Genomic DNA, 18,891 nt, shown 5'->3' with positions numbered 1-18,891 from the left:
GCAGACACAATTTGAAAAACCCTAGAGTGCATTGTCATTCGGCTTTCTTATTAATCTAGAGAGCCAATGCCATATTAGTCATTAGTGTTAGTGTTCGTAGTGTGGATGGTTCAAAAATACTAGATTTTTAGACAAGTTTAGTCTATTTTTGATATTTTAGATATTATTTCTTGTAAATATCTAAAAGCTATTGTAAGAAGCTGGGAAGAATAAGGATTCAATGTGTAAATAATATCGATGTTATGGCACGTCACACTGACATTGGTATAAAAGGAGAGGACATGTAATTTTTTCTATCTTTTGACACATTAATACATTAATGTCCTTCTCTCTCCTTGCTCACAGCTTCGATGGCTTCTTTCTCTTTCCTATCTTTCTCTCTCCTATACTAATATTTCTCTCTCCTCATCACACTGATGGGACCTAAAATGGGATGGCACTGGCTATGGCACTAGCCATACCTCATGCGTACGGCAGACAACCCCACCACATGGCCTCGCAGGCCAAGAGCATCTAAAACTCACTTTGCACTAAATGCTTATGATGATTTTGCATTTGTATCCAATATATAGTCCAACGTTCATCTTCCCTTCTCCTCAGAGTGAGATCCCATAACATATAGGCATAATGCCTCGTAATACACACATAGGGAAGCACCTCTCGACTAATTGTGGCGGCTCCACTATGACTCTCCTACATCTCGGGGATTGGCCCCAAGATGCGTCACTCCAACATATAAAAAATTCGCACAAACTCCACTCTTCTATAATTCATCGTTCTAGGAGATTTTTGATTTGCCTCACAAAACTTTCCCCAATGGAAGCACCCGTCTAATCTACAGCTTAGGTTTCATGTCCTCTTAGCATTGGTCAAAGTTTATCAAACAAGTGCAATGCATTCTAGGAGATACCACGTGGCATGCTTGATGCAAGGTGTATGAAAATTGTGCACAACCATTTTATGATTAAAAAAATCAGCCATGTGAGGTGCGAAAAATAACACTTTCATGAATTTTAACTAAGCGTTACGTGTTGCGCTGCTTTAGAGACTAGCACCGGAACTTCTGTGCTACTAGTCGCCTATATTTAATTATGGAATGATCCCTAAATGCTATGCACAAAGAAAGAAAATCAGAATTTGTATCTTTTCAGCAATTAGATCGTCGCACAAATTTCATCCCCCCATCACCGTTTAGGTGTTGTTGCGGTGCATAGGTGTAAATGATTGTTTTGTATCATTTTTGTATGTAAAAAGCAATAAAAACAGACTATAACACCAAGGACAAGGCCAAACTGACCCATTCTTTGACCTTGCCAAACATTCACACACATAAATCTTATGTTTTCATTTTTTTGAATGCGAAAACCCCAATTTTTTTTGTTTTTTGCTATTTTTCTCTATCTATTAGTCATGAAAAATAGGTATTTTATGATTTATTTATATTGGCTTATTGTTTTGACTAAAACCTAATATTGTCTCTGATTTTATCTCATTTTCAGCCCTTTTTTCCAACTCAAAATCGAAAAAAAACCACTAATTTCTATTAAAAATGGCATTTTACGGGTTTTAAAGAATTAATAACAGCTCTAAATCATTATGGGTTCTGCATTTCTATAGTTACAGCCCTCAATCATGATGCAAACAAGGTTCAAACAAAAATTGACTGTATATGAACAACATTTGGACCATGAAACAACAAAAACAAACAAATTTCTTTGTAAAATTAAAGCATACCGCGTGTCTTGCGTATTGCGGGTTTTTTAATAATTATTCTGAGCAGCCTACGGATCGACCGGTATCCATTCTTTAGTCCTGAACCTCTTTCCTCAGCCTCCTCTTCATCTTGAAGTAATCCGACAAGCATTCTTGAGCCCCTCTTCTTCTTGATTTCTTGCACATGAATAGCCTCTATGCAGGAGAGAGAGGGAGGAGAGAGAAAGACTGGTTTTTTTTTCTCCACAACTAGGTAGCCAATGGAGGAGCGAAGACCAGTGATGGAGAGCGAAGATAGAATGTTGATCATGTATCCGATCAATTGGGGGGGTTGTTCACATCCCCCATCCTCCATCTCTCCCTCAATTCATGATGATGGCGCCCTCTTTCCTGATGAGTAAAAAAAACGCAACACCCCCGCCCCTACGTTTTTCAATTTTTTGGACACCATTTGGACTCTCCTTAAGTCCATTTCCACGTTTGCCAATTTGGGCTTGGCCTCTCGGGCACACCCTTTTCCACATCCGGTGTCCTATTCTTGGTCTGAAAAATCTTGGGCGTCCATCTTGAAGTCTTCCACTGCCGGGTATCTGCCAAGGTCTTGTCTGTCATGCCAAAAAATTATGAAAATTCTTCGACCGCTGTCTAGTGGCTCTTTTAAGCATTTTTGGGCATTGCCGCTTAAAATCGTATTGATTGCCACCACCGCCTTCGATGAAGTCTATTTTTCCTCGAATATTCGTAATTTTTGGCTATTGTTAAGCACTTTTTGGCATAAAAAATCATCTGTCATTGGCAACCATGGGATAGGGCGACTTAGCCTGTCGAATCCCACGAATAGATCTGCATAGAAACAACAAAAAGGAGCATCAAGCTGATACAAAAAATACGCAACACAACACATCACAGCTCATACCCTACCCCCTAACAAAACCAAGGCAAGAAATCCACAAGGAGTAGGCCTAGCATAATCTAATAAAAGGCCCGAAGCTAGCCACTAACCAACTGCTCCAACACAGTCAAGCTAAAAAGAACTATCAAAAAGGTCATCCTAAGTGATGGTCTGAACTACCTATTTAACTAAGGACAACTCAACCAGGAGCTCCTCCTATAGGCAAGGACACCTATAGCCTAATCAAGAAATATTTTCTTTTAGCACATTACTCTTCTTTTAGGCTTTTATTTTTCCATACTCGGGTGTGGAAAAAGGAGGGAGCTGAGTGTAGTGACCTAAGGAGAATAGGGCATCAGCTTAGGTCCTGTCTTGGTACCTAAGAACCTACCAAGCCCTCGCAAGGCGACACTGAATCCTTTTCTAACGCTCACTTTTATTTTTGCTCCAACCTTCTTTTATTGTCTTTATTCATGGCAAGATGTCACCCCAAGGAAGGGCAAGGCATCGGCCCCAGATCTTGTCTCATCCCCAGGAACCTACCAGGCCTTCACAAGGTGATAAACAACATCACGAGAAATTTTACTTTTCTTTTTCTATTTTTATAGGGGTTAAAACTCCTTTTTACACACCTTCGTATGGTCATATATCATCTTTCAGATCTTTAGGGTTTTGTCTCTTTCTATCATTATTTTAGTAGGCTTCTCTAACTGCCTCACAACTAAGAGGAACTCCTAGAATGGCCGCCTAGCAGGTCAGGAGAACAAGGTCACTAGAACTCCCATCTAAAACAGGTCTTTCAATGCCTGACAATGCCTTGCAGGAGGCAACGACTACTCAGACCTCCCCCCGATATATACAAAACCTAAACCTAGGACTTCATGCCTCAAAAGTGCTAGTTCCCAATAAGAAAGAAAACCCTCACATGCACATATATCATTAATTGCGTAAGGGAAAAAACTAGAAAAGGGAACGAAACTACCTGGAATGGCCACAAGAATCTTCTTTGCAGCAAAGGCTCCCTCTAGCGACTTCCTCAACCTATATGGCGCAATCACTAAAACAACAAAACATTAAACGTACCTACACCAAATACAGATATGGCCCTCTTGGCCTAAGGAAATAGCACTTTTCACTGCAAACTAACTGGCCTTCTTGGCCTAAAGAGATAGATTATTAAAACCTGAAAACAACTGGCCCTCGTGGCCTAAAGAAATCAGACATTAACTACTTAAAGCAACTAGCCCTCTTGGCCTAATGAAACAAAAAAACTAGCTCATAGAGATCCCTCCTTGGAAGAAGGCAGATATACGCAAATACGCTCCATTCCAAGGGGAAAAATAGGGCTCTCATCCCTAAACTAAATGCATCAAATTATGGCCCATACCTCCTACATATGTAGCAAGAGGTGTATGCATAACATGTCATCGGATCAACCTATGGGTCCAAGATAACAACGATAGATGGGTCTCGGCTACTCTTTGCATCACCCATATCAACCATCGCGTGCCATATAACGCGTGGTCTGATAACAACCCCCACAAGCGACCAAGTCTTGTCTCATTAACAATAGCAACATCCGGACTAGGACCACAATTGAAAAAGAGGTCCTCTTCATAAGCAAAATTAGCTAAGGAATCCGCAAATTGATTCCAATAATGTGGCATTAGCTGAAGAGAGATACTCTCAAATTCATCAAGTAGGGTTATATCAATTTGATGATACATACAAAGGAGAGGATTCCGGACTGTATATGTCCCATTGAGTTGATTTAAGATCAGCTGCTGGGAATCCCCTTTTATTAACAACCACCTAATGCCACCTTTCTTAGCAATATTCAATCCCATAATCAGAGCTTTATACTCTGCCATGTTGTTAGTAAATTCTACCCTGAGATAAGTAGCTAATTTCATTGCAACTCTACGTCGGGGATCTCGGATAACTACTCCAATACTTCCTTTTCTATTAGGGCCCCTGGATGCTCCATTAAAATATAATGTATACGTCCATAGTAGGTTTACATAGCCAGCCATCAAGAACTCCCCTATTCATAATTATGATTATCAAAGTTCAACATATTTAAAGGATGAACTAACGGCTCCATCGCACTTTCTTCATTAAACTCAACAGGGATGCTTGTCAAGATTTGTAAACAGTGATGGCAGAAAACTTTAATTTCCCACACAAAGGTACTTCCTTCTTGCTCAATCACTTTATATCCCTTTCTCCACTAGATAAGCCTCCCTTGATGATATCTTTGCTCGAGATATGGGTGCTCCAAATAAGGGATTAATCGCCCCATCAACCAATTTAAGTTCCCGTGCAGGTCTCAAATCAACCCTTGCATGGACCTGCAATGCATTTTTCTGCGTTAGCATACTTAGAAATAATAAGGTTTAATCTTATTAAGATTAACCTTATTCTTAAATTTCACCCCTTGTAGATCAGCTAATAGAACTGTGGACTTATTTTTACATATCTGAACTATCTTGTAAGGGCCATCCCATTGAGGTTCCAACTTTCCTGAAAATAGCTCCCTATGCACATCATAATATAAAACTAATTGCCCCTTTTTAAAAGAATATTTCTTCGCTTTCAGATCATGCAACCGTTTCATTCGACGTTTAGCCACCTCTTGGTGCAACAAACTCTGCAATTTGAGCTCGTCTAAGTGGGCTATAGTGGTAAACCGCTCAAATAGGGCATCTTCATCACCCAGAGAATGATTGAGTGAAAATCTAATGGTCGGTAACTCAATTTCTAAGGGCAAGTCACACTCCTCTCCATAAAGTAAATTGAATGGGATGTGGCCAGTGGCTCGTTTAAACGTCGTACTATACGCCCAAACCGCCACATATAATTTTGTATCCCAGTCCCTCTTCTTTTCGGAGACTATCTTGGATAGGATACCCACAAGCTACTTAATGGTACTTTCAACTTGTCCATTTGCTTGCGGATTATAGGGGGTCGTCTTGTTGTGCTTGATTTTCCAAGCTTCAGTCAGACTTTTAATCACTTTATTTAAAAAGTGAGTTCCACGGTTCGATACTATTTCCTTTGGTGGTAGACCAAATCGGTAGATGATTTGCTCAAGTAGGAAACTGGCAGTCTCTTTTGCATTGTCCTACCTTGTCGCTCGGGCTTCTGACCATTTTGTAAAATAATCAATTGCTACTATAATGTATCTCTTTTGAGTAGTAGACAATGGGGTGATAGGTCCCACAAAGTCAATGCCCCACTTCTCAAATGGAAAGATAGCCATGATAGGTGTAAGTGGACGCTTTCTATTCTCTCGACTATCATGTCATTGACATGTATCACATCTCTTGACGTACTTAAAGGAATCTTGGAAGATGGACGGCCACCAATATCCAGTTCTTAAAGCTTTTTGTGCCATTAACCACCCAGCAAAGTGCCCTCTACAAGCGGAGTCATGGCATTCTTCCAAAATAAAGGAAACCTCGTCAACCATCACACATCGGCGATAAATATCATCAACACCCTGCCGATATAATGTGCCTATGATCAAGGAAAATTTTAATGCATGCTGTTTAATTTTCCTCTTCTCCGATTTTGACAAAGTAGCTCCAGTCTCTCCCGTATAAAGATAGAGCATTATAGCAGCATACCAGGAGGGAATTGATACCGTGTCAATCTTGAACAAAGTCTCCATGTTACTTCCTTCAACCAAGACCTCTTTTGGCTCTCCGAAATCCACAAGACACTCTACAATGCCCTGAAGCTTCGGTGGATTGCTCTTAATCTCATAATCAAATTCCTACAAAGTGATTAACCACTTTGCTAAATGGTCCAGTGGCTGTAACTTATTCTACAACAACCGAAACCATTCCGCCTTCGTATAAAAAACCACCCTCTCATAAAGTATGTAGTGCCTGAACTTTTTGGTCACAAATATCATCGCAAGGCACAAATTCTCCATATAGGTGTTGTTAATTTCCGATATGCCCAACTTCCAACAAGCAAAAGCTATCGGATGGTACCACTTTTCCTCCCAAATTTGGGCCAAACAACAGCGGATACTATACATGGTTGCTGTTGAAAATATATAGAACATTTCGCCCCTTTTTGGTGTTTTTAAAATAGGTGCTTTAGCAAGCTCCTGCTTTACATCGTCAAAAGACACTTTGCAAGCATCACTCCATTCAAACTGACAATTAAAGGACAATAGGTTTGTCAGCGGCAATGTTCTTTCTGCCAAGACATTGATAAACCTCCGATAATACCCTACTAATGTACGTGGCGGACTCATGGCGATTATGATCTTGATCTTTTCAGGATCAGTCGCAATCCCTACAGAAGTGACCACATGGCCTAACAAGAGCCCATAAGGGACTCCAAAGACGCACTTCCGTGGGTTAAGAGCTATGCAAAATTGTCTGCAATGCTCAAAACACTTCCGCAAAATGATCAACTGTCTATCCCTTACGGTGGCTGCCCCCAAGTCATCAATGAATACTTTGAGCCCCTCTGGGGAGATGCCACCAAAGGTCTTGTGGGTTGTTCTTTGCCACGAACCAGGTGCATTATACAACCCAAATGCCATCACATGGTACGCAAAGGTACCGAAGCCTGTAATAAACGTCGTTTTTAGCTTGTCTTGCTCAGCAATCGCCATTTGGTTATACCCTGCAAAGCAGTCCATGAACAAATATATTTCCCTATCCACTAGTTGATCCAAAATTTGGTCAATAAATGGCGACAGGTAGTAATCTTTAACAGTCTGCTTATTCAGCTCTCTAAAGTCTACACAAAGACGGATTTGATTATTATTCTTCTTCCTGATCACAACTGGTGAGCACCATTCAGTATGTTGAACAGGGAAGATCAAACCTACTATACGCAATTTATGTAGTTCCTCGTACAACCCATCCCTTAATTCAAAAAGGCATACGCCTTACTTTCTGACATACAAGGCGGGTACCTTCCTTTACAGGAATAGTATGCACAGCTAGACTAGGAGGAATACCCCGAAGTTTGTTATAGCTCCAAGCAAAGATATCAAAGAATTCTCGAATTAAGGGCACATAATTCTCTCTTTCTTCCAAACTGAGCATGGACCCTAATTTAATTGGCCGCGAATCGTTTAGTGTACCAAGATCCAGCTCAATAACATCTGTGTCTCTTATTCGATCATGAGGCTCTATCGGCTCATTCAAGGTTATCTGATAAATATCCTCTGTAGTGGACCCTTCCTTACATCCATCGCTTGATGACATCTCACTACCAGATGGATCATCTAATGTTTCTAGTTCAGTGGAGGATAGGGGAGCTCTCTCACTCTAAGGAGACTCAGGGTAAGCATCCACTATTACACGATGGGCACCTTGACCTAGAATCACTCAACTAGTAGGTATATCGACTTGACAGTCTGTTCATAAAATACATGGCCTGCCTAGCAAAACTCGATAGCTAGGACATCCTACAAACCTTATCACCCTAAAGTCCAAATAGCATTCCACGCTCACAACTGTAATGTGGACCTTAGTAATGAAACCTTCTGGTTGTCTTAGACTATCATCAGCCATCCTAAGAAGTGTGGAGCCGTCTTTTTGGATCTCTAGACCTAACCTCTCCATCAAGTCTGAAATTATGATATTGACGGAGGATCCAATGTCCGCGATAGCATGCTCCACTAATATTCCATCCATATACGCCCTCAGGCAGTGCTTTTCAGCATGATCAAACCAATCTTCCCCCACTCTAGCTATGCCCAAAGGTTCTATTATATACCCTATATGCAAAATTTTCTTGAATTCCTTGCGTACTCCTAGAGATAAGTTTAATCAATTACAGGAGATTCACATCTAGTTTGACTTCGCAAAGGGAACTTGCTAGATTAAAGTCATGATAATTAGCCAAAGTTCTCTTCTCGCACTGCACCATTCTCTCCTTTGGTCTTTCCATCAGCTTTAGTGCCACTTTTTTAGCCTTTACCTTCATTCTTGGAGATCCTTTATCCTCCTCGGGATTGACTTTACTGCCAACAGGTCTTAACGGTCCACCTTCCATATCAAGATTCAGGACTTGCTTTTCGCTAGCATCTTTTTTAGGGCTTCCCTTGACAGGATTTGCAATTCCTTTGTCACCCTCTTTAATTTTTTGACCTCTTGTTACGGCTCGTAGATTAGAAGTTTCAGTATCATTGACATGTACAACCTCAATATGGTTGACTCCATTGCCATGAGGTAACTCCTCTACAACAACCTTTCCTCTTTGCAGTATTTGCCTTGGTCCATCGTCTTGCTGGAGATTATTCCCTTGTACACGATGGTTTCCCTTGTACACGATGGTTAACTGGACCTGGTTGTTTACTCCCTTGTTGGAGAGAACTGATCTTACTCCAACAGGTAGCAGCTAAGTGGCCAAACTTCCTGCAAATATAACATTTGATATTTGGGCAATTCTTAGGGAAATGTTGGCCCCCACACCACTTATAGTTAAATCTTGAGGGGCCACCCTCTTCAAGGCATTGGCTCCCTATCAAATTCTATTGCTTCTTAAGAAAATTGACATCCACAGCTAGTTTTTGATACTGTTCAGAGATCATATCGGTGTAGTGCTTCATCATATCCTTAACTTCACCAAGGACATTAGAAGCACTCGACTCATAGCCATGATCGTTAGTCTGTTGCCCTATGGGCCTAACCACTTGATTAGAAATTAATCGCTTACCAACTAGGACAACATTAGGATTCATTGTTTGGTTTCCACCACTATTTAGCGAGGCCGCCTGACTAGCCATAGGCATAGTCATGCTAGGAGGAGCTAGTAACATATGCAAATTTGACATGATACTCCCTTTGCCACCCGTATTTAACATGGGTCCCCCTTGACTCCCATTGTTCAAGGCCAAATTATTGCCATTCCAATTTATCCTTTGCTGCCTAGGCCGCTTGTAAGCGCGACTCTACTCCTTCTACTTGGATAATGGGAGTGTCAATATCGACCAAAGCAACACTACTTAGTTTCACCTGGATATTAAAATCCAATCCATGTAGGAAATATTGCAACTGTGCAGCCGTTGGAATGGGAATATAAGCGTTGAGTTTGCAAAGAACTTGCTTTAGTTTCTTGGCATATGCCTCGACATTCTCATTTGGCTCTTGGTGTATTACATTCAGAATATGAAACCAATATTTCTCACCCTTCTCAGGGGCAAACCCTCTACGGAAAGCCGTAAAGAATTAGGCACTGCTAGTTATGGTTCCGGCTTCTAGACCATGATACCACACAGTCGCTCTTCCTTTTAACGTCATGTTGAAGAACATCATTAGGTGTCCTTCGTCTTGGATTCGATAGTTGAACATTAGCGTTTGAAACTCCTTAATGTGGAGTTCTCCATCTTCTTTTGCTAGCCCATGGAAAATGGACAACGGTGCTCCTAATGCCAGTAAATCCGATGTACCTGCTGGAATTGCGATAGGTTGTGTCATGGCTACAACCGGATTGACAACAGGAGTTTGTGTAGGCAACACTATACCCCCACTTGTTGTGGGTTGATTAACTGGAAATAGGGAAGTACCAAGAATTCCACTTGCACTCAAAGAGCTACTCATAACACCTAGGTTACTAGAACCACTACCATTTATGCGTAGCGGGCTGCTTCTTTGAGGAGAATAGCAACTTAGAATCTTTAATCGCCGTCTAGCCCTCTCAAAATGTTTTGCTTTTTGTATCTTGGCTTGATGGTCCTTGTTAAAGAACATAAACCAACTATTTGTCCCTAAAAATCCTAGATTCGAGAACCACCACTTGTTGGCAGCTCTCGATAGACGCACTACTAATGGGACCTAAAATGGACGAGCATTGGCTATGGCACTAGTCGGGCCTCATGCATATGGCACACAACCTCACCACACGGCCTCACAAGCTAGGAGCGTCTAAAACTCACTCTGCACTAAATGCTTATGATGATTTTGCATTTTATCCAATATGTAGTCCAACGTTCATCTTCCCTTCTCCTCAAAGTGAGATCCCATAACATATAGGCATAACGCCTCATAATACACACATAGGGATGCACCTCTCGGCTAATTGTCGTGGCTCCACTACGACTCTCCTAGACCTCGGGGATTGGCCCCAAGATGCGTCGCTCCAACATATAAAACATTCGCACAAACTCCACTCTTTTATAATTCTACGTTCCAGGAGATTTTTGATTTGCCTCACAAAACTTTCCCCAACGGAAGCACCCGTCTAACCTACAGCTTCGGTTTCCTGTCCTCTAAGCGTTGGTCAAAGTTTATCAAACAAGTGCAATGCATTCCAGAATATACCACGTGGCATGCTTGCAAGGTGTATGACAATTGTGCACAACCATTTTATGATTTAAAAAACCAGCCATGTGAGGTGTGGAAAACAACGCTTTCATGAATTTTAACTAAGCGTTACATGTTGCGTTGCTTTAGGGACTAGCACTAGAACTTCCGTGCTACTAATCGCCTATATTTAATTATGGAACGATCCCTAAATGCTATGCAAAAAGAAAGAAAATTGAAATTTGTATCTTTTTAGCAATTAGATTTTCACACAAATTTCATTCCCCCATCACCATTTAGGTGTTATTGCGGTGCATAGGTGTAAATGGTTGTTTTGTATCATTTTTGTATGTAAAAAGCAATAAACACGGACTATAAAACAAAGGACAAAGCCAAACTGAGGCTTGACCTCATTCTTTGACCTTGCCAAATATTCACGCACATAAATCTTATTTTTCCATATTTTTTGAATGCGAAAATCCCAATTTTCTCTATTTTTGCTATGTTTTTCTATTTATTAGTTATGAAAAATAGGTATTTTCTGATTTATTTATATTGGTTTGTTGTTTTGGCTGAAACTTAATAATTTCTCTGATTTTATTTCATTTTCACCCCTTTTCTCCAAATCAAAATCGAAAAAAACCATTAATTTCCATTAAAAATGACATTTTGCGGTTTTAAAGAATTAATAATGGCTCTAAATCATTACGAGTTCTCCATTTCTGCAGTTACAGCAGCCCTCAATCATGATGCAAACTAAAAAAAATTCATCGCATATGAACAACATTTGGACCATTTTAAACAACAAAAACAATCAAATTTCTTTTCTAAAATTGAAGCATACCACGTGTCTTGCATGTTGTGGGTATTTTAATAATTATGAGCAGCCCACGGACCGACCAGCAACCATTCTTCAGTGCTGAACCTCTTTCCTCAGCCTCCTCTTCATCTTGAAGCAATCCGATCACCACCGGATAAGCATTATTCACCCCCTCTTCTTCTTGATTTCTTGCACATGAATAGCCTCTATGCAGGAGAGAGAGGGAGGAGAGAGAAAGAATGGTTTTTGTTCTCCATAACCACGTAACCAATGGAGGAGCAGAGATCGGCAATGGAGAGCAAAGATAGAATAAATATCATGTATCTAGTTAGTTGGGGGGTTGTTCACAACCCCCATCCTCCATCTCTCCCTCAATTCATGATGATGGCGCTCTATTTCCTGATGAGTGAAAAAAACGCAAACCCCCCCCCCCCCCCCCCCCGTTTTACAATTTTTTGGGCTCCCAAGGGGAGCCCCAAGGGGTTACACCCTTTGGGCTCTCCTTAAGTCCATTTCCACCTTTGCCAATTTGGGCTTGGCCTCCCGGGCACTCCCTTTTCCATGTCCGGTGTCTGATTCTTGGTCTAAAAAATCCTCGGTGTCCGTCTTGAAGTCTTTCACTGTCGGGTATCTGCCAGGGTCTTATCTGTCATACCAAAAAATTATGAAAATTCTCTGACCGTAGTCCAATGGCTCTTTTGCGCATTTCTGAGCATTGGCACTTAAAATCAAATTGATTGCCACTGCTACCTTTGACGAAGTCTATTTTTCCCCGGATATTTGTAATTTTTGGCTATTTTTAAGCACTTCTCGACATAAAAAATCATATGTCATCACTCTATTTCTCTCTCTCTACACTCTTTCTTCTCTCTTCTATAGTCTTCTCTCTCCTCTTTCTCTCGCTCGAGTCTACTTCTTGACAAGTGGTATCAAAGCTTTGGCCTTTGATCCATTTTTTCTGCTATTTCCATCCAAATTTTCTCCATCAAAATGAGTTTCAAATAAGTACTTGACAAAGACAATGACTAGTAGAGGGTTGCAAACCATCTACAGTTAGCAGAAGACTACATTTGGAAATCTTCAAGGTTAGATATGACGGCGGGAGGCTAAAGTAGTAAGTCGTCATCAAAATTCATGCAATTCGGAGGTAACTAGATTAAAGCGGAGTTAATCGGGCCTAGTTTGAAAATAAACTATGGTTACTTTGAAAAGAGAGGGTTCTCTTTCCCCTTTCTTGAGGCTTCCTATAGGTTTCATGGAGTTTACCGTCAAGATTTAATCATATATCTCTAATCTCTGCTCTTCTTGACCAAGCAACACATGATATAACTTCCCTATTTCAAGATCTACAAGATGATTATCTGTTTTTCAGCTCTATGGATCCACAAATAGGCCCAAAAAATGTGACTCATTTTTCGGACTGATTCCAGTGTTTTCTCTGATGTACATGCTTCATCTTCAACCTCTGGCACTGATCATTGGCAAGTGAAGACACTCTGTAATCCTTGAAGATTATACTCCATTTGTGAACCTTCATCCTTCTTGTAAACCCTAGATAAACAGTCCATGGCAGCCATGAAAGCTTCAGTCTAAGCTTTCATTTCTTAACAATTTCTTGAAGACTCTTCATCAATACAGCTTGTGGGATCAATGCAATAAGGATTCTTCAACAAATTGCAAAAAATTTAGCTTTTGGAGCATATTGGAGCTCATATTGAAGGTTTATTTTGGGGGTTCCCTTCAAGAGGCTTCAATCTTTGGTATTCAAGTATTCAAGCTAGCTCAAGGCTTTGATTCTTCATGGATTTGATCATATTAGAGCTCATGTGGACTGATTTCATGGATCTTTCAAGATTTATGGTGGATTCATGGTGGTTATCGAGAATTCTCCCATTAATTGGATTGGAGCTAACATTTACCATCCTCTTCAAGCTTAATCAATGTATTTTTCTTGCTTAATCTCTGAAATCTCTCAAAAATCCACTTGCCAATGCTTTTCCACTTGTTGATTAGAGGTTACGGATCAATTAATTCTCTGAACTAATCAATAGATCAAAGATTAGTGTTCTTCCTATTGATCAGAGCCCATTTCATTGATTCAGTCATATTTCATCATAGATATCATTTACCAAGTTTGATGCATAACCTTGATTTGATTGGCTAAAATTCTTTTGCCCAAGCTAAAATATTGTAAAAGGGTAAGTACAAGCAATCAGGTGAGTCATTGAATTGCATTGGTAAGACCCTACTCCTATCTGATCTCTCAAAATTTCCATCCAACTGCATTCCATGAAAGGGGCTAAATGAATATTTAAGAAATGCATTTCATGCTGATTTATTAGCATAGAATGCTACGAGGAAAAATGTGGATGTCAAGGGAGATAGTGAGACAAAAGAGAGGTGACCCTCCCTCACTATTGAAGATCCTGAAGGGATGCAACCAACCGACCTGAGAGAAACTTTGCCCACCTCTCGATGATTTGGAACCCGTGTAGGGAGCCTATCCTGCCATTTTATCCCTCACACAGGTACAATGAGTGGAGAATTGAAGATTGAAGTGTTTCCAAAGGGTCACGCACCTTCAGGAGCAAAATAGGGTAAAACAGGGGCTTTACCAGACAATGCAGGGCATTAATGGCACGGCATTTACAGGTCCTTATGGGTAGAAACTTCATTACTAGAGTACAACTGCATATACTATAGGGTGCCCACAAGTCCTATTCAATCTTCTACAAGGTTTGGTAGCCATTTGGGGTTACTATTTTGCCTTACAAGGTGGAAACAGTGCATTCACTGGTTAAAATAAAGTGCAGGCTTGGACTATTCAAATTTAAAGATTGAATTGCAATTTTTTTTCCCTAAACTTATTGTAGCATGCTATAGCTCATCTTGAAGAGGGCATTCTTGGCTTTGATTCGAACCAAAAAGCTTTGGAATCGAAGTTTCCTAGCCCAAGTTATAGCCATGTTTATGACAAGGGGTACTCCATGACTGCAGTATTATGGCAAGGTATAAACTCGGCATAAAGGTAAAAATAAGGTCCATATGATTATAATTAGCAAATTAGAGATTCTATGTTGGAGAATGTACCCCAAGAGAACCCTAAAGAGCCTCAAAACCTTGGAGAAATTAGCGCATTTAACATTACCTTGTGTGCACATGAACAAAGACATCGACAATGTCATGAGGACCTATTATCAAGAGTGGAGTAGATGGTTTTATCTACTGATCAAACAAAGTCTTATATTGAGAGATTAGTGGGTTCAACAATTCAAATAAAGGCTTCTATTGACAAGTTAGTGGAATCCAATGCTCAAACAATGGCTCAATTCTCCCAATGGATGCAATTACAAATGGAATTTAAAGAAGTAAAGGAGAAAGCTTATTCAAATAGTGAGCCCTCAGTCCCACTTCAGCCACCTAACCAAAATGGTTAACGCCATGAAATTATTGGATGAAGAGGTATTGCAAATAGTTAATATGAAGTAGGTGAGACTTCACAAAGGCATGATGACTATTTGGGCAATTTGAATGGTGCCAACTCCCAAGCTTTTGGGCTAAATACTCAACTTCCTAGAGGTCCTCTACAACGGAAAGATTTCATAGTGGTTCTCAACCACCTATTGGGAGAGTTCCATCTCATTTTGGGGGTTCAATGCTGTTAGGCACTCATGATCATACTATTTTGGGACAACAACCCTTCCATGAAAGAGAGCTGAAAGACAAGATCATTTTGGCCAACTTCAATGGTCAATCATCTTCACCATCTAATTTAGAGGAGTGGATCTCCGAAATTGAATCTTACTTTGAAATATTTCCTAGAACTGATGACATGAAGACTCATTTTTCTTCCTTGCACTTGGAGGGATTTGCGCATACTTGGTGGAGGTATATTAAAAAGGAGAACATACTTGTAGAGAATTGAGAAGCTTTCAAGACACTTATGGCTGAAGTCTTTGTCTCTCCTCTTGAAAAAGAGAAATTGGCATGGAGATGGTATGGTTTGGAGCAAAGAGGCATAAGTGTAAGAGAGTACACTAACCAATTTCTCAACCTAACCATGTATGTAGAGAGCATCAGTGATGAGGCTAAGCTCCACAAGTACATGTATGGCTTAGAGCCATCCTTATCAGTTGATGTCATGGCACAAAACCCTACTTGGCTTTTTAAAGCTATTGAGCTTGTGGAGCGCTATAGAAGGAAATATAAAAGAGAATCTTCATTTTAGCTTGGTTTTGGATAACCAAGGATTGTTTTAAAATAGGGTCAAGTTGGTAATATTTATGGTAGCAATCATGCGCCAAGTGGAGGATTAAGAGCGCCAACTTATCCATTGTTCAATTCTTCAAGACCTCAAAGTAATTTCGTGATAGCAAGCAATCCTAGAGTTGATTGTTTTAAAATAGGGACAAGTTGGTAATATTTATGGTAGCAATCATGCACCAAGTGGAGGATTAAGAGCGCCAACATATCCATCGTTCAATTCTTCAAGACCTCAAAGTAATTTCGTGATAGCAAGCAATCCTAGAGTTGACTTCAAACAAGGGGATAGCAAGCCTAAATCCATTTCAGCCAACATGAATCCTAAGTCTATCCCTATGGACCTCTACAAAGAAAGAAATGAAAAAGGCTTATGTTTCAAATGTGGAGAAAATTATACACCTTATCATGCCACAAAGTGTGTATACAAAAATGCCAAAGCCAACTTCAGAGTATGTTTGTCTTTGAGGATCCTGAAGATGAGATTGATGAAACTAATGCAATTGCAACTAATGCTAAAAATGATGATCTTGAGGAAGAAGTTGGGCAGGAGTATTTTTATGATCTAGCTGACTCTTTTTCTTTTGATCCAGGTGGGAGTGTTCCTTTTGATCCAGGTGGGACTTATGATGAGCCACTTACTGCCATTAGTTGTTCTATTTCCATGGATGCTTGGACAGGTTCTAAGATCCCTAATACACTCCGCATGAAGGGTAACATTCATGGAAAGAATGTGCTCATTCTAATAGATAGTGGCAGTACCCATAGTTTTGTTAATAAGTCCATTATGGGCAAGCTAAATTGTCTTCCCACTGATTTACAGCATCCCATATGAGTTCAAGTGGCCAATGGTGAAGAAGAAAAGAAATCCACAACAAATATTCCCATAGGTTTCTTTACAACTAGTTGAAATTTTTGAAGCAAAAGCAAACCTAATTACCTTGGAAATGGGGCCTATAGATATTGTACTCAGTTGTGATTGGTTGATGACATTAGAAAAAATCACTATGGATTTCTCACAACTTTATATGGAGTTTATCTTCAATGGATAGCTCATCCATTTATAGGGAATTCCTAGTAGATCAGATTTTCAGCTTATCACCATTCAACAACTCAAAAGGAAGTACAAGAGGTGCTCACATTGTCAAAGGATTTTCGAAAGCAAAGTCGTGTCTATAGAAGACCTTGATAAATTTCAAGATGAAAGATCAATCAAGCATATTCAAACTTCATTCAATGTACCCTCAAGTCATGAGTGGACTATTCTTATTTACTGCTATCTACTGTTGTTAAAAACAGAGTAACCAAAAGCAGTATCTCTGTGTGATTTTCTTTTAGTAAAGAATTGCAGTCCTGTCAGTGTTATGTAACAGTTCTCCCTTTGAACAATCCTTCAGCAGGCTACCTCTTTTCTCTGTTATGCTATGCTCCAGAAAATCTATGATGCTGATGAAAAAGATAATGCAAGCTGCCAATAACTGAGGACAAATTGAGAACCAAAGGCTTGCTGCAATCTCTAAATATGAAGTTCGTTGAGTTACTGCGATGAGGTCCTCATTTGTGGCATTAAACGTGTTTTAAAGTTTAAAGGCTCATATAATAGGTGATCCATCAAGTGCTTCTGTGAAGGAGTTGTAGACTGGGGAAATTTGACTCAAAACAGATCACCTGAAGTTCTACTGTAATAAGGCAATACATTAGTTAAAAGGTTGAGGTATTAGATGAAGAATCTTCAGAATCATGGAAATCTGAATCTGTGTCATGATCTTTAGCAAGACTCAAATCATGTGGGTTTTTGGTTTTGGGATTAGGAGATAATGCACTGTGTCTCTTCTCTGCATCCTTATCTCTTTGACTGACAGGACACTTCTTTGGATTGGGGAATTTTGTAACAAGGGACTTCAAATTGGGTAATTCGAGCTCAAATTTGGTAATCGATGAGACACGGATTATTGATTTTGAATTCTGTAATCCCACCTTTAAATGAGTGGACAGTCTTGTTTCCGCAAAGAAGAATTAATCATAACTAGAATTGACTGAGAACAGCTGTTCAAACTCTTCGTCTCCTTCTTTCCCTGTGGTTATGCTGAGGAAATCCATACAAGAATGCATTCACGTAATTGGCTGCAGAATTGTATTTCTCATCCTCAAGGCCTCTCTAGCACCATCAATGCCATTGGCGCATTCCATGTTTGCCTAATTCGATTCAGTGTGGTCGCCTAGACATGCGACTTCCTGTTTTTCTTCTCCAGCCTGTTTTCCATGCTTTTTCTCCCCATACATTCGATTCTCTTTTCCCTTTGAGCTTAGTTCCATGTTTCTCCATTGTCCAGGAAAGCTTCCTATTGTCACCATCTGACACAAATGAATATGTTGATTCTGGATGCTGATGGCTTAAATAGAATTGTGCTCTCTGTATATAGTCAGCAACGCTCTCATCCCATCCAACAGCTCTGCAACAGCCTCCTCTGTTGCAGTACAAATCCAACAGCATTGTGTAGAAAGCCAAATTCCCTTGACAAAGAGGACAGAAGAAGAGTCTGAGCCTGAGCCTGAGCTTCCCAGGATCAAGCGAGTGCATGTCTTGGTTGCTCGAACGAACGATGAGGACGACGATAGCATGGTTGCAAACAACAAACGCTTGTTGCATCTAGAAGCTCCCTCGACATGTTTAGCAAACAGAAGAGACGCTCTCTCGTCGTAGCTGCAACTCGATCCACCATCTTATGCAACTGCTACAATAGCCCGCTAGAATCATCCCTGTTTGTTACCTCATGATCACTGAGCTGTGACAAATGGACAAGACCCTGCTTTAAGAAACCATCCAATTGGACAAAGATGCCAAATGGCCACACAGATTGGACTTTAGCGTGATGAACAGAGTATAGCTCTCATAGTTCAGCATCAGCATTCCCTTTGAAGTTGCA

The sequence above is a fragment of the Lygodium microphyllum genome, chromosome 12 (assembly GCF_053477565.2).
Source record: "Lygodium microphyllum isolate KBCC chromosome 12, Lygodium_microphyllum_v1.1.10, whole genome shotgun sequence".
In the NCBI taxonomy this organism is placed as follows: domain Eukaryota; kingdom Viridiplantae; phylum Streptophyta; class Polypodiopsida; order Schizaeales; family Lygodiaceae; genus Lygodium; species Lygodium microphyllum.
This window is presented reverse-complemented; position numbering follows the sequence as displayed.